This window comes from Salmo salar, chromosome 20 (genome assembly GCF_965601325.2).
Source record: "Salmo salar chromosome 20, fSalSal1, whole genome shotgun sequence".
NCBI classification, from domain to species: domain Eukaryota; kingdom Metazoa; phylum Chordata; class Actinopteri; order Salmoniformes; family Salmonidae; genus Salmo; species Salmo salar.
Genome location: NC_138310.1, coordinates 15,028,066 through 15,045,949, shown reverse-complemented (window position 1 = coordinate 15,045,949; position 17,884 = coordinate 15,028,066). Strand labels below are relative to the sequence as shown.

General features: G+C 43.5%; 1 long non-coding RNA gene across 1 annotated transcript in view; it reads right to left on the bottom strand.

The window, feature by feature from the left end:
• Positions 1-17,884, bottom strand: part of LOC106580074 (nicotinamide riboside kinase 1) — a 36,403-nt gene that overhangs the window by 8,144 nt on the left and 10,375 nt on the right. The gene's annotated exons all lie outside the window — the stretch shown is intronic.

Below are 17,884 nucleotides of genomic sequence, written 5' to 3'. Positions count from 1 at the left end.
ACACTTTTTCCAATCTTCCTCCGTCCAGTGTGTGTTCTTTTGCCCATATTCATCTTTTCTTTTTATTGGCCAGTCTGAGATATGGCTTTTTCTTTGCAACTCTGCCTAGAAAGCCAGCATCCTGGAGTCGCCTCTTCACTATTGACGTTGAGACTGGTGTTTTGCGGGTACTATTTAATGAAGCTGCCATTTGAGGACTTGTGAGGCGTCTGTTTCTCAAACTAGACACGGTAATGTACTTGTCCTCTTGCTCAGTTGTGCACTGGGGCCTCCCACTCCTCTTTCTATTCTGGTTAGAGCCAGTTAGCACTGTTCTGTGAAGGGAGCAGGGGCGGAAATCCCGGGGGGGACGGGGGGGACACGACCCCCCCATCCTGGGAAAAATATGATTTGTCCCCCCCAATATATCACTGAAACATAACTATGTAATTTAAATAATATTAATAATACACAATGAAAGCAATTGTGCTGATTATAGACACTTAATAGCTCGTTTTTAAGTTTCAAAAGATTGCGACCCCCCCACCCTTTGCCTCACAATGGTTTGATCCACTGCCAGTTCCTTAGCTTGTGAGGTAACGTAGCGGTCGTATCTACTGTCTGAAACGCACTCAATGCACATAACTGACGTGAGGTTAATCCAGTCAATCGCGCACACACACTAGCTGAATATGCAGAGCTAGCGCGCAAATATTAACTATTAAGCTAGCTAGTACCTATTCCATTTATGTGGCGTCGTCAAAGATGGAATCTTTTGCTATCGTCAATTTATTCCAAGATCAGCATGCATGTAAGTTAGTGCTTCAAAGTCCCTGTGATAAGGTTAGCAATAAACTGAACAGAACTACACTCTCTTCTACCATTGTTTTAAATATATTTAATGGTCTCGTTGCAAAAGCTAAATTGTCGCAAGGGAACTTTTATTTATATATTTTATTTCACCTTTATTTAACCCGGGTAGCAAAGATTATAGCAAACACCACTGAATTGGTGCTCGCTAGCTTTGCAAATTCAGCTATTGTTAGAAGCCAGCCAATATGAAACAAACGATTAAAATTACAAAAGGTTGCAGCATATGTTGTGTAAATGGTGAACTCATACAGCTGTCAACTCTTGTCACTGCAATCCGTTTCACATTTGCTAGCTACCTTTTAGATCGAAGCCCATATAGAATGATAAAAGATAAGATGATAGAAGCCCATCTCCTACTGTAAATAACCTACATACTGTGTGTGTGTGTAGCCAACCAGGTAGAAAAATGGCAGAAAAATGGCAGAAAAAAGACAGACATCAGAGTATTTTACAGTACACCAAAACGCAAAGTAAGAACCCTAGTAGCCTAATATCTCAAAGACTAGTTGATAAAATGTTCATAAGAAAGAAATGAAATTCTAATGGAAATGTTTCACAATGATGTCATTAGGCAGAGCAGGCAACAGATGGCACACAGACAGCAGAGTTGGGGACAGATATGCAGGGACAGACTGGCAGAGACAGGGAGTCTCAGGTAAGTTTGTTGAGTCTTTGTTTGGCAACATTATGAAAGGTTCTCCATTTTTTTTGACTTGTAAAATAGGAACATAATTGGAAAATGCCATGGATACCCCCACTCTCAACTTAAACTGGTGACTGAACTAAGATTTGTTAAAGGCAATGGTATTGCTGTTGTGATTAGTCGTGTAGTTTTGGGTACCGGTAGTTAGGAGTACGGCAAACACCTTATTTCTTTGGTTCCTCAATATACATTTACCATATTAAACGTAGGCTATGTGTTACAGCTCTACTTTTGGTGTCCCCCTCAGGAATTGCTCTTGAGAAAATGTAATGTAATTGTCCCCTCCAAAGTTGATATCAGATTTTCGCCCCTGGAAGGGAGTAGCACACAGCGTTGTACGAGATCTTCAGTTTCTTGGCAATTTCTCGCATGGAATAGCCTTCATTTCTCAGAACAAGAATAGACTGATGAGTTTCAGAAGAAAGGTATTTGTTTCGGGCCATTTTGAGCCTGTAATTGAACCCACAAATGCTGATGCTCCAGATACTCAACTGGTCGAAACGCCAGTTTTATTGCTTCTTTAATTAGAACAACAGTTTTCAGCTGTGCTAACATAATTGCAAAAGGGGTTTCTAATGATCAATTAGCCTTTTAAAATGATAAACTTGGATTAGCTAACACAACGTGCCATTGGAACACAGGAGTGATGGTTGCTGATAATGGGCCTCTGTTCACCTATGTAGATATTCCATTAAAAATCATCCGTTTCCAGCTACAATAGTCATTTTACAACGTCTACACTATTTCTGATCAATTTGATGTTATTTTAAAATGGACAAAAATGTGCTTTTCTTTCAAAAAGAAGGACATTTTTAAGTGACCCCAAACCTTTGAACGGTAGTGTGTATATATAAAAATAAACTAATTTTATCCAAGTATTCAGACCCTTTGCTATGAGACTCGAAATTGAGCTCAGGTGCATCCTGTTTCCATTGACCATCCTTGAGATGTTTCTACAACTTGATTGGATTCCACCTGTAGTAAATTCAATTTATTGGACATGATTTGGAAAGGCACACACCTGTCTATATAAGGTCCCACTCTTGACAGCGCATGTCAGAGAAAAAAACCAAGCCAAGAGGTTGAAGGAATCGCCCGTAGAGCTCCGAGACAGATCTGGGGAAGGGTACCAAAACATTTCTGCAGCAAGCAAGGTACCCAAGAACACAGTGGCCTACATCTTTCTTAAATGGAAGCAGTTTGGAACCTCCAAGACTCTTCCTAGACCTGGCAAGACTCTTCCTAGACCTGGCCACATAGCCAAACTGAGCAATCAGGGGAGAAGGGCCTTGGTCAGTGACGTGACCAAGAACCCGATGGTGGTTTGGACAGAGCTCCAAAGTTCCTCTGTGGAGATAGTTATCCTTCTGGAAGGTTCTCCCATCTCTGCAGCACTTCACCAATCAGGCCTTTATGGTAGAGTAGTCTGACGGAAGCCACTCCTCAGTACATGACACATGACTGTCAAGGCACATGACAGCCTGCTTAGAGTTTGCCGAAAGGCACCTAAAGGACTCTGACCATGAGAAACAAGATTCTCTGGTCTGATGAAACCAAGATTGAACGCTTTGTCATGAATGCCAAGTGTCACATCTGGAGGAAACCTGGCACCATTTCTAGGGTGAAGCATGGTGGTGTCAGCATCATGCTGTGGGAATGTTTGTCAGCAGCAGGGACTGGGAGAATAGACAGGATCAAGGAAAAGATGAATGGAGAAAAGTAGAGAGATCCTTGATGAAAACCTGTTCCAGAGCGCTCAGGACCTCAGACTGGGGCGAAGGTTCACCTTCCAACAGGAAAATGACCTTTAGCACACAGCAAAGACAATGCAGGAGTGGCTTCAGGACAAGTCTCTGAATGTAACTGAGTGCCCAGCCAGAACCCATACTTGAACCCAATCAAACATCTCTGGACAGACCTGAAAATAGCTGTGCAGCGATGCTCCCCATCCAACCTGACAGAGCTTGAGAGGATCTGCAGAGAAGAATGGGAGAAACTCCCCAAATACAGGTGTGCCAAACTTGTAGCATCATACCCAAGAAGACTAAAGGCTGTAATCGCTGCAAAAAGGTGCTTCAACAAAGTACTGAGTAAAGGGTCTGAATATTTATGTAAATATAATCGTTTATTTTTTAAATATACATTTGCAAAGATTTCTAAAAACCTGTTTTTGCTTGTCATTATGGGGTATTGTGTGTAGATTGATGAGGGGGAAAAAAACAATTTAATCCATTTTAGAATAAGGCGGTAACATAACAAAATGTGGAAAAAGTGAAGGGGTCTGAATACTTAACGAATGTGCAGGGTAATTTGATGTATGGCTACTTCGGGAATATAAGCTCATGGCCAGAAAAGGTGTAATAGTTATATGTATTATATTTCTAAATTAAATATTGTCTAGGCTACTCGAGAAATTTTATATTACAGTATTCAGACATAGCCTACAAACGTCAACGGAAAAGGTGAACCGGATCGCATAAAGCAAAATACTTTAAATACCGGTAGCTTATCTACTGTAGCTTATCTACCTTCCGTAGACACCTGAAACCCCACCTCTTTAAGGAATACCTGAGATAGGATATAGTAATCCTTCTAACCCCCCCCCCAAAAAGAGATATAGATGTACTATTGTAAAGTGGTTGTTCCACTGGATATCTTAAGGTGAATGCACCAATTTGTAAGTCGCTCTGGATAAGAGCGTCTGCTAAATGACGTAAATGTAAATGTAAAGTGGGTCCAATTAAATAAGATGGCACGAATTGTTGCCAATCCTAACTTGTTGTAGGCCTATAGGCTATTTTGCGAGTATGAAACCATCACAGTCAGAAAAGGTGAGGAATTTATTCTGCAATGATCATGGAAATGAAATAAATAATCAAATAGATTTCAAATTATTTTAGAATACATTTTTGCTCTTCTCAGTAACGATTAATCTCGCCTGGGCGCCCATGTAATTGTGTCTTGCACCGGCTGAAAATGATTGCATTCGGAACCTGACTACCTCCCAGGCGTGAGCCAGGTGCCCCGTCCTGTCTGATGGCGAAGTCGGTGCAAAACAAAAGTGACGTAATTAAACATGTGTCGTAATAAGTAGGATTCTGTGTTTACATATGCAAAAGTGATTGCTTTTTATAAAAATGCTTTCTGCCTTCCCATTGAAAACTAGTTTGAAAATTCAAACAGTTTTATGTAAAACTATGTTTCTGGATGATGCACCATGCTGCCTTGTTGACAACATGACCGAGATTGTTTAGCAAGCGTCTATGACAAATCAGGACAGGTCGTTTTACTGAGCAGCCATTGTGAACACAGGCTGTAAAACAGTGATCACTAAGGTCATTACAGAAAACCCCAGACTGATACCTATCAGGATTATTAGGAAGGATAACATCAAGGAGTGTAGCCTTTTCTGGGTGTTTGGAGTCATACCTTGTGGGATTGGTAATAATCTGAGAAAGATTTAGGGCGTCCCATTGCTTTGGGACTTGGTTAGGTGGTTTAAGCACGTAGGACAAATTCAGACTTAGTCTAAGAGGCCAGGAGAGAGCTTAGGGCAGGTAGGGTACAGGGCGGTGCTGATGGTGGACGATAACACCCAGTAAATCAACTTGTTTGGGGACAGACTTGGTGGAGACAACCAAGCACAAAGATGCCTAAGTTCTCAACTGTCCATCTTCTGATGTTCAAAAGTCTTCTGGACACCACTGAGGGACTCCACAAATTCCTTCAAAGGGAAACAGTTGACTTAGCCCATGCTGTCGACTACAAGAAAGCCGTGTGTGATGCTTTGAAAAGCAAGTGCAGAGATGAGATGGCCAGACTTGTACGATAGAACAAAGTCCTTCTGTGAAACCAATGAAATCCTGCTGGAGGGTGAAGGAAACAAAAATGCATGGGTGGTTTTGTTATCGAGTCTGCATCTGGTGCAGGTTCTGAGGTCAACAACAGCACTAGTGAAGAACATTTTCTACACAAACTATATTTCCCTTGCCTGGACAGAATGCTTGCTGAGCTAGATCTTTGGTTTTCATCTGTTGGAGCAGACCTGGTCAGAGGAATCCAAGCCTGAAGTCTCACCGCACAAAACATATTGTCAGAAGAAGACCTGCAGGAAGTTGCAAACAGGTATCATATTCCTCTTTAGCCCGAGGAAGTAGTTGCTGCTAAACATTACCTCTCGAAAAAGAAAGGTGCCACTCAGGACATGTCCTGTGTGTAAACTGTTAGACCCTGATATATTCCGGCAATCATACAGGTCGCACTGACCATCCAAGTTAGCAGCTGCAGCTGTGAGATACCTTTTGTGTGCGTTAAAACGTCTACATACCTGGCTTAGGAGCACAATGACCCAAGATAGAATGCATCACCTGGCTGTCATGACAATTGACAAAGATATACTAACATGCTTAGGAAAGAGTGAAGTCATAGACAGGTTTGCACAGCTGACAAATAGGCGATATACAGTTGAAGTCGGAAGTTTACATACACCTTAGCCAAATACATTTAAACTCAGTTTTTCACAATTCCTGACATTTAATCCTAGTAAAAATCCCCTGTCTTCAGTCAGTTAGGATCATAAACTTTATTTTAAGAATGTGACATGTCAGAATAATAGTAGAGAATTATTTATTTCAGCTTTTCTTTCATCACATTCCCAGTGTGTCAGAAGTTTACATACACTCAAAGGGTATTCGGTAGCATTGCCTTTAAATTATTTAACTTGGGTCAAATGTTTCGGGTAGGCTTCCACAAGCTTCCTACAATAAATTGGGTGAATTTTGGCCCATTCCTCCTGACAGAGCTGGTGTAACTGAGTCAGGTTTGTAGGCCTCCTTGCTCGCACACGCCTTTCAGTTCTGCCCACAAATGTTCTATAGGATTGAGGTCAGGGCTTTGTGATGGCCACTCCAATACCTTGACTTTGTTGTCCTAAAGCCATTTGGCCACAACTTTGGAAGTATGCTTGGGGTCATTGTCCATTTGGAAGACCCATTTGCGACCAAGCTTTAACTTTCTGACATAACGATGGTCATTATGGCCAAACAGTTCTATTTTTGTTTCATCAGACCAGAGGACATTTCTCCAAAAAGTGGGGCAAAAAAGTATTTAGTCAGCCACCAATTGTGCAAGTTCTCCCACTTAAAAAGATGAGAGAGACCTGTAATTGTCATCATAGGTACACGTCAACTATGACAGACAAAATGAGAAAAAAAAATCCAGAAAATCACATTGTAGGATTATTCATGAATTTATTTGCAAATGATGGTGGGAAATAAGTATTTGGTCACCTACAAACAAGCAAGATTTCTGGCTCTCACAGACCTGTAACTTCTTCTTTAGGAGGCTCCTCTGTCCTCCACTCGTTACCTGTATTAATGGCACCTGTTTGAACTTGTTATCAGTATAAAAGACACCTGTCCACAACCTCAAACAGTCACACTCCAAACTCCACTATGCCCAAGACCAAAGAGCTGTCAAAGGACACCAGAAACAAAATTGTAGACCTGCTCCAGGCTGGGAAGACTGAATCTGCAATAGGTAAGCAGCTTGGTTTGAAGAAATCAACTGTGGGAGCAATTATTAGGAAATGGAAGACATACAAGACCACTGATAATCTCCCTCGATCTGGGGCTCCACGCAAGATCTCACCCCGTGGGGTCAAAATGATCACAAGAACGGTGAGCAAAAATCCCAGAACCACACGGGGGGACCTAGTGAATGACCTGCAGAGAGCTGGGACCAAAGTAACAAAGCCTACCATCAGTAACACACTACGCCGCCAGGGACTCAAATCCTGCAGTGCCAGACGTGTCCCCCTACTTAAACCAGTACATGTCCAGGTCCGTCTGAAGTTTGCTAGAGAGCATTTGGATGATCCAGAAGAGGATTGGGAGAATGTCATATGGTCAGATGAAACCAAAATAGAACTTTTTGGTAAAAACTCAACTCGTCGTGTTTGGAGGACAAAGAATGCTGAGTTGCATCCAAAGAACACCATACCTACTGTGAAGCATGGGGGTGGAAACATCATGCTTTTGGGGCTGTTTTTCTGCAAAGGGACCAGGACGACTGATCCGTGTAAAGGAAAGAATGAATGGGGCCATGTATCGTGAGATTTTGAGTGAAAACGTCCTTCCATCAGCAAGGGCATTGAAGATGAAATGTTGCTGGGTCTTTCAGCATGACAATGATCCCAAACACACCGCCCGAGCAACGAAGGAGTGGCTTCTTTAGAAGCATTTCAAGGTCCTGGAGTGGCCTAGCCAGTCTCCAGATCTCAACCCCATAGAAAATCTTTGGAGGGAGTTGAAAGTCTGTGTTGCCCAGCGACAGCCCCAAAACATCACTGCTCTAGAGGAGATCTGCATGGAGGAATGGGCCAAAATACCAGCAACAGTGTGTGAAAACCTTGTGAAAACTTACAGAAAACGTTTGACCTGTGTCATTGCCAACAAAGGGTATATAACAAAGTATTGAGATAAACTTTTGTTATTGACCAAATACTTATTTTTCACCATAATTTGCAAATAAATTCATTAAAAACCCTACAATGTGATTTTTCTGGATTTTTTTCTCATTTTGTCTGTCATAGTTGAAGTGTACCTGTGATGAAAATTACAGGCCTCTCTCATCTTTTTAAGTGGGAGAACTTGCACAATTGGTGGCTGACTAAATACTTTTTTGCCCCACTGTATGTCCCCATGAGTAGTTGCAAACCGTAGTCTGGCTTTGTTATGGCAGTTTTGGAGCAGTGGCTTCTTCCTTGCTGTGCAGCCTTTCAGGTTATGTCAATATAGGACTCGTTTTACTGTGGATATAGATACTTTGTACCCGTTTCCTCCAGCATCTTCACATGGTCCTTTGCTGTTGTTCTGGGATTGATTTGCACCAAAGTACGTTCATCTCTAGGAGACAGAACGCATCTCCTTCCTGAGCGGTATGACGGCTACGCGGCCCCATGGTGTTTATACTTGCATACTATTGCTTGTACAGATGGACGTGGTACCTTCAGGCGTTTGGAAATTGCTCCCAAGGATGAACCAAACTTGTGGAGGTCTACAATTTTCTTTCTGAGGTCTTGGCTGATTTCTTTTAATTTTCCCATGATGCCAAGCAAAGAGGCACTGAGTTTTAAGGTAGGCCTTGAAATACTTCCACAGGTACACCTCCAATTGACTCAAACGATGTCAATTAGCCTATCAGAAGCTTCTAAAGCCATTACATAATTTTTGGGAATTTTCCAAGCTGTTTAAAGGCACAGTCAACTTACTGTATGTAAACTTCTGACCCACTGGAATTGTGATACAGTGAATAAGTGAAATAATCTCTGTAAACAATGGCTGGAAAAATTACTTGTGTCATGCACAAAGTAGATGTCCTAACCGACTTGCCAAAACTATAGTTAAAGAAATTTGTGGAGTTGTTGAAAAACGAGTTATGACTCCAACCTAAGTGTATGTAAACTTCTGACTTCAACTGTAGCTTGATGCTACCCTCAACAGGAAAGTAGCTTTCTTTTACGCAACACACAGAGAATTTGGATGTTTTACCTACAGTATCATTTTGTTTCATTTCTAATCTGAATGGATGGCCTGACAACCTATTACTGTGTAATATAATTAACAAAGATTGTGAATATGTAGTTGGAGAGAGTATTGTATGCTGGTATACACGTGTGTACAATTGTGAAGTCTTGTCACTACAGTAAAACTCTTAACTTTTCTCAGGTTCCTAATTAAATAGGTAGAAATATTGTCCTGTAGCTAATTGACCTTGGAATCTGTGATTTATTACCACAAATAATACAATTTGGATTTTCAAGTGTGTTTGGTACCTAAGTCTATTATATTATCTGCAAAAGTTGTCCCCCACTCTACAATTATAATACAAGCCTACTGCTAATGTGAGTTTACGCAGTTCCAACAATCCAAAAGGATGGCAGTTTACCCAGTCCTGCTAGATTGATTGCACGTAATCAGAACATTATTTCCTGTAAAGCATGTGATCTAGGCTGCCACCCTTTGGATTATGTTGGAACTGCAGTGTGCACAGCATGACAAGCTCACATGAGTTAGCAGTAATGTGACTAACATCAACATTAGGCTTTTAATTATTTTATTTTTTATTGCCAATCAAATACTGTACATTGTTTATGAAAACATTGCAACAAAATAATGATAAAAATACTTTTCTAAAATGTTTCTTCGTGGAAAATGACCATCTAGTTATGCACTTGTAATTTGTATTGCTAGTAGATTTGTATTAACAGTAGCTACTCAATTACCTAACACCATATTCCATTGGGTTACTGACCCCAATTAATTTAAATAATATTAAGAAGTGTTTATTATTTGGTGTCAGGAGAGCACAGCGCATGAAAGAAAGCACCATGTCTTCAGGGCTGAGCCCCGGATGTTCTGAAAGTCGTGACATAGTCGCATACCCCTAGAGCGTCGAGCCAGCGGGGTGGTGGCACTGGAATCCTCATCTCTCCCAAGTGGACATTCTCTCTTTCTCCCCTGACCCATCTGTCTATCTCCTCATTTGAATTCCATGCTGTCACAGTTACCAGCCCTTTCAAGCTTAACATCCTTATCATTTATCGCCCTCCAGGTTCCCTTGGAGAGTTCATCAATGAGCTTGACGCCTTGATAAGTTCCTTTCCTGAGGATGGCTCACCTCTCACAGTTCTGGGTGACTTTAACCTCCCCACGTCTACCTTTGACTCATTCCTCTCTGCCTCCTTCTTTCCACTCCTCTCCTCTTTTGACCTCACCCTCTCACCTTCCCCCTCTACTCACAAGGCAGGCAATACGCTTGACCTCATCTTTACTAGATGCTGTTCTTCCACTAATCTCATTGCAACTCCCCTCCAAATCTCCGACCACTACCTTGTATCCTTTTCCCTCTTGCTCTCATCCAACACTTCTCACTCTGCCCCTACTCGGATGGTATTGCGCCGTCCCAACCGTCGCTCTCTCTCTCCCCTCTTCCATCCTATCATCTCTTCCCTCTGCTCAAACCTTCTCCAACCTATCTCCTGATTCTGCCTCCTCAACCCTCCTCTCCTCCCTTTCTGCATCCTTTGATTTTCTCTGTCCCCTATCCTCCAGGCCGGCTCGGTCCTCCCCTCCTGCTCCGTGGCTCGACGACTCACTACGAGCTCACAGAACAGGGCTCCGGGCAGCCGAGCGGAAATGGAGGAAAACTCGCCTCCCTGCGGACCTGGCATCCTTTCACTCCCTCCCCTCTACATTCTCCTCTTCTGTCTCTGCTGCTAAAGCCACTTTCTACCACTCTAAATTCCAAGCATCTGCCTCTAACCCTAGGAAGCTCTTTGCTACCTTCTCCTCCCTCCTGAATCCTCCTCCCCCTCCCCCCCCCCCCTCCTCCCTCTCTGCGAATGACTTCGTCAACCATTTTGAAAAGAAGGTTGACGATATCCGATCCTCGTTTGCTAAGTCAAACGACACCGCTGGTCCTGCTCACACTGCCCTACCCTGTGCTTTGACCTCTTTCTCCCCTCTCTCTCCAGATGAAATCTCGCGTCTTGTGACGGCCGGCCGCCCAACAACCTGCCCACTTGACCCTATCCCCTCCTCTCTTCTCCAGACCATTTCCGGAGACCTTCTCCCCTACCTCACCTCGCTCATCAACTCATCCTTGACCGCTGGCTACGTCCCTTCCGTCTTCAAGAGAGCGAGAGTTGCACCCCTTCTGAAAAAACCTACACTCGATCCCTCCGATGTCAACAACTACAGACCAGTATCCCTTCTTTCTTTTCTCTCCAAAACTCTTGAACGTGCCGTCCTTGGCCAGCTCTCCTGCTATCTCTCTCAGAATGACCTTCTTGATCCTAATCAGTCAGGTTTCAAGACTGGGCATTCAACTGAGACTGCTCTTCTCTGTGTCACGGAGGCTCTCCGCACTGCTAAAGCTAACTCTCTCTCCTCTGCTCTCATCCTTCTAGACCTATCTGCTGCCTTTGATACTGTGAACCATCAGATCCTCCTCTCCACCCTCTCCGAGTTGGGCATCTCCGGCGCAGCCCACGCTTGGATTGCGTCCTACCTGACAGGTCGCTCCTACCAGGTGGCGTGGCGAGAATCTGTCTCCGCACCATGCGCTCTCACCACTGGTGTCCCCCAGGGCTCTGTTCTAGGCCCTCTCCTATTCTCGCTATACACCAAGTCACTTGGCTCTGTCATATCCTCACATGGTCTCTCCTATCATTGCTATGCAGACGACACACAATTAATCTTCTCCTTTCCCCCTTCTGATAACCAGGCGGCGAATCGCATCTCTGCATGTCTGTCAGACATATCAGTGTGGATGACGGATCACCACCTCAAGCTGAACCTCGGCAAGACGGAGCTGCTCTTCCTCCCGGGGAAGGACTGCCCGTTCCATGATCTCGACCATCACGGTTGACAACTCCCTTGTGTCCTCCTCCCAGAGTGCTAAGAACCTTGGCGTGATCCTGGACAACACCCTGTCGTTCTCAAGGCGGTGACCCGATCCTGTAGGTTCATGCTCTACAACATTCGCAGAGTACGACCCTGCCTCACACAGGAAGCGGCGCAGGTCCTAATCCAGGCACTTGTCATCTCCCGTCTGGATTACTGCAACTCGCTGTTGGCTGGGCTCCCTGCCTGTGCCATTAAACCCCTACAACTCATCCAGAACGCCGCAGCCCGTCTGGTGTTTAACCTTCCCAAGTTCTCTCACGTCACCCCGCTCCTCCGCTCTCTCCACTGGCTTCCAGTTGAAGCTCGCATCCGCTACAAGACCATGGTGATTGCCTACGGAGCTGTGAAGGGAACGGCACCTCCATACCTTCAGGCTCTGATCAGGCCCTACACCCAAACAAGGGCACTGCGTTCATCCACCTCTGGCCTGCTGGCCCCCCTACCTCTGAGGAAGCACAGTTCCCGCTCAGCCCAGTCAAAACTGTTCGCTGCTCTGGCACCCCAATGGTGGAACAAGCTCCCTCACGACGCCAGGACAGCGGAGTCAATCACCACCTTCCGGAGACACCTGAAACCCCACCACTTTAAGGAATACCTAGGATAGGATAAAGTAATCCTTCTAACCCCCCCCCTTAAAAGATTTAGATGCACTATTGTAAAGTGGTTGTTCCACAGGATATCATAAGGTGAATGCACCAATTTGTAAGTCGCTCTGGATAAGAGCGTCTGCTAAATGACTTAAATGTAAATGTAATGTAAATGTGACGTTCCTGCTTGTATAGCTACACTTTTAGTTTTTCTGCTCTGAGCAAATAAGAGTATCTGCTTTTTATGCCACGTCGGCAGCCATGAAGTGCTTTGAAAGGTTGGCCATGGCTCACATCAACACCATCATTCTGGAAAACCTAGACCCACTCCAATTAATAATGACAAAGCAAAAACAGGTTAGAAATGTTTACTAAAAATAAAGAAATATCACATTTACATAAGTCTTCAGACCCTTTGATCAGTACTTTGTTGAAGCACCTTTAGCAGCGATAAAAGCCTCGAGTCTTCTTGGGTATGACGCTACAAGCTTGGCACACCTGTATTTGGGGAGTTTCTCCCATTTCTCCCACATAGCTATTTTCAGGTCTCTCCAGAGATGTTAGATCGGGTTCAAGTCCAAGCTCTGGCTGGGCCACTCAAGGACATTCAGAGACATGTCCCAAAGCCACTGCTGCATTGTCTTGGCTGTGTGCTTAGGGTCTTTGTCCTGTTGGAAGGTGAACCTTCGCCCCAGTCTGAGGTCCTGAGCGCTCTGGAGCAGGTTTTCATCAAGGATCTCTCTGTACTTTGCTCCTTTCATCATTTCATCAATACTGACTAGTCTCCCATTCCTGCCACTGAAAAACATCCCCACAGCATGATGCTGCCACCACCATGCTTCCGCGTAGGGATGGTGCCAGGTTTCCTCCAGATGTGACGCTTGGCATTCAGGCCAAAGAGTTCAATCTTGGTTTCATCAGACCAGAGAATCTTGTTTCTCATGGTCAAAGTCCTTTAGGTGCCTTTTGGAAAACTCCAAGCGGGCGGTCATGTGTCTTTTCTTGAGGAGTGGCTTCCGTCTGGCCACCCTACTATAAAGGCCTGAATGGTGGAGTGCTGCAGAGATGGTTATCCTTCTGGGAGGTTCTCCCCTCTCCACAGAGGAACTCTGGAGCTCTCTCAGAGTGATCATCGGGTTCTTGGTCACCTCCCTGGCCCTTCTACCCCGATTGCTCAGTTTGGCCAGACAGCCAGCTCTAGGAAGAGTCTTGGTGGCTCTAAACTTCTTCCATTTAAGAATGATGGAGGCCACAGTGTTCTTGGGGAGCTCAATGCTGCAGACATTTTTTTGGTACCGTCTGGGAGCTCTACTGACAATTCCTTCAACCTCATGGATTGGTTTTTTCTCTGACATGCACTGTCAAATGTGGGACCTTAAATAGACAGTTGTGCACCTTTCCAAATCATGTCCAATTAATTTAATTAACCACAGGTGAACTCCAATCAAGCTGTAGAAACATCTCAAGGATGATCAATGGAAACAAAATTCACCGGAGCTCAATTTCAAGTCTCATAGCAAAGGGTCTGAATACTTATGTTATTTACAAGTTTAAAAAAAATCTTTAATACATTTGCTAATATTTCATTATGGGGTATTATGTGAGGATTTGCATATGGTTCTGCTGTTTTGGGGGATTGGTATAGTTTACCGCACTCACTGCTTGTAGATCATTTTATATATTGACACTTTCTTGGGCAGTGAGCTAACCTGAAGGAGTAGAGCCTATATTAACACAAATAAATAAATAAATAAATATAAATAATAATTAAAAAAATAAAATATATATTTGCCAAGACTTACATTATTCGTTCTTTAATAAATGGCAAAACATATATTTCTATGTGGCGTTTCCTTTCTGAAATAAAGTGAAGCCTGTTCGGAAAGGGAACCGAGTGCCCACCTCAGCTGACGCATCAGCCAATTAAGATTAAGACGCTAGTAGCAATCCCGCCTGCCTTATTTGGCAGTGTATTTAAGATGACCGGTTCTGGTCACACATCCTGCTTCTAGAATGCGTTTGCTTCTTTTACTCCCACCATCACCCCAGCCTCCACCTGTTAGGTTGTTTTCCTGTTGGGGGACTGTTCTAGATTACCGCGCTCACTGTTTGTATGTAATTTTATATATTGGCGCTTTGATTGGGCAGTGAGGTACCCTGAAGGAGCAGAGCCTATATCGCCAAGACTTGCATTGTTCATCCTTTAATAAATGTTTACATATTTTTACAGGCTGTTTCCTTTCTGAAGAATGGTTAATGGCAGAAAGAAGAAGTCTGTACTGTATGTTTTATGTGAAGTCTCTCCCTACTCGAGTGCAGCTGGGACATGTGTACTATCTTGTCAGAGCTTTTGTAAGCGGTCTTTACAATGTTCTTGCTGTAAAATGTTTGGACATGTAAGAAGTGACTACAGACGGGAAAAGCTGAGATGTGGGGAAAAAAATCACTATGAAAGAGATTTCACATGTTTAGTGTTAGAGAATAGCCAGGGAGCAAAATGTTGTAAATGTAGTGGTGAACAAAATCAGGGCCGTTGAGAGAGTCTCCTAGGCGGAGGCTGTCAAAAGGGTATAAAGATCGAGTATCTCTAAAGGTCTGATGGAAGTGAAGACCGGTAGGCCTACACTGCAGCCTGAGTATCACCGGCAGGACCCAGAAATTGTTCATGTGAAGAAAGTACTGCGTCATTTAAAGAAATGGTGATAAATCGAACTGCACAAGTACAAAAGAAGTCAAGAAAGCTCAATGATCAACATTGTTTCTGCAGCTGAACTCTCTGGGATTAAAATGATTTACATCTGAGGAGCTACATGGAGTCCTGTCTCGTGTGGTCACACCCTCTCAGACCCCAGAGCCTGAGCAGGGTATTTAAGTTTCCTAATGACTTAAGGAGTGGGAATGTATATTTTTTTGGTTAATACTTTGTGTGGATTAAAGGGGAACTGCACCCGCTGATTTGGCCATGTTTTTTGGCATGCTCCTCAAGAAATGCTGACGGCCATCACAGAAGCCAAATGTGAGTTGGCTTGGGGGTGGGGTTTGATGTTTAAATAATGAATGTGTTTAATGCTTCACAGTCAGTCATTAAAACCTGTCTACAGTCATGGCCAAAAGTTGAGAATTACACAAATATTAATTTTCACAAAGACTGCTGCCTCAGTTTGTATGATGGCAATTTGCATATACTCCAGAATGTTATGAAGAGTGATCAGATGAATTGCAATTAATTAAAGTCCCTCTTTGCCATGTAAATGAACTGAATCCCCCAAAAAACATTTCCACTGCATTTCAGCCCTGCCACAAAAGGACCGACCAGCTGACATCATGTCAGTGATTCTCTCGTTAACACAGATGTGAGTGTTGACGAGGACAAGGCTGGAGAGCACTCTGTCATGCTGATTGAGTTCGAATAACAGACTGGAAGCATCAAAAGGAGGGTGGTGCTTGGAATCATTGTTCTTCCTCGCCCAAGAAAGTCCAGCAAGCACCAGGACCGTCTCCTAAAGTTGATTCAGCTGCGGGATAGGGGCACCACCAGTACAGAGCTTTCTCAGGAATGGCAGCAGGCAGGTGTGAGTGCATCTGCACGCACAGTGAGGCAAAGACTTTTGGAGGATGGCCTGGTGTCAAGAAGGGCAGCAAAGAAGCCACTTCTCTCCAGGAAAAACATCAGGGACAGACTGATATTCTGCAAAAGGTACAGGGATTGGACTGCTGAGGACTGGGGTAAAGTAATTTTCTCTGATGAATCCCCTTTCCGATTGTTTGGGGCATCCGGAAAAAAGCTTGTCCGGGGAAGACAAGGTGAGCGCTACCATCAGTCCTGTGTCATGCCAACAGTAAAGCATCCTGAGACCATTCAGCTGGGGGGTTGCTTCTCAGCCAAGGGAGTGGGCTCACTCACAATTTTGCCTAAGAACACAGCCATGAATAAAGAATGGTACCAACACATCCTCCGAGAGCAACTTCTCCCAACCATCCAGGAACAGTTTAGTGACGAACAATGCCTTTTCCAGCATGATGGAGCACCTTGCCATAAGGCAACAGTGATAACTAAGTGGCTCTGGGAACAAAACATCGATATTTTGGGTCCATGGACAGGAAACTCCCCAGACCTTAATCCCATTGAGAACTTGTGGTCAATCCTCAAGAGGCGGGTGGACAAACAAAAACCCACAAATTCTGAAACTCCAAGCATTGATTATGCAAGAATGGGCTGCCATCAGTCAGGATGTGGCCCAGAAGTTAATTGACAGCATGCCAGGGCGGATTACAGAGGTCTTGAAAAAGAAGGGTCAACACTGCAAATATTGACTCTTTGCATCAACTTCATGTAATTGTCAATAAAAGCCTTTGACACTTATGAAATGCTTGTAATTATACTTCAGTATTCCGTAGTAACATCTGACAAAAATATCTAAAGACACTGAAGCAGCAAACTTTGTGAACATTAATATTTGTGTCATTCAAAACTTTTGGCCACGACTGTATTTTCAGGTAGAACATAGGAAATTAATTTATGTCTCTCTGATACAAAGATGTCCCTTCATATTGCCATCACCAAGACACATCCATCTGTCAGCACCTTGCCTGCAAAAAGCTGTTTTCCCCCACTCAATAGATGGGTTAGCTGACATCACAACAACGATGCACTCGCTTCAATGGGGCAGAAGTCTGAGTGGTTGTGATTATGGATGGCAAGATAGCTACCAACAATAACAAGAAACTCCCATGTGGGGAATCGTAAATGACTCGTTATCAAGAACAAGATAAAACTCGCTGAAACATGTCTTGTTTTGAGGTGTTTTGACAGATTTCATGTCAACGCAAATATGGCAAATTCACTAGCTAACCAGCAACTAACAATGTATTATGTTTTCAATAAACATCGTAGACTAAATATTGTTTACATGTTGTCAACAATCTAAACCAACGCCGTCTGGTTTGCCCCACAGTTGCGCACGCCTCGGTTTTGTTGCTAAACACCCATCCCGTCTATCACAACAAAAAACTCCTGTAGGTTGAGTTCAATAACTACAGGCAGAGATCTATGGTGAGATGCCGGATAAAGCTTTGAATAGGTCAGTAGCCTACAGAGTAATATGAGAAGAATGCAATTGCTGAATTTATGTAGATATTCTAAATTAAGTGTTTTGATACCTTTCAAAATGTAGTAATAGGTCCATGTAGAATAAACAACCCTTCGCATAATACCATAGAAGCAGTGTTCTGCTAATATAACAAATGTGCACCAGTCATCTTTCATTGTCATT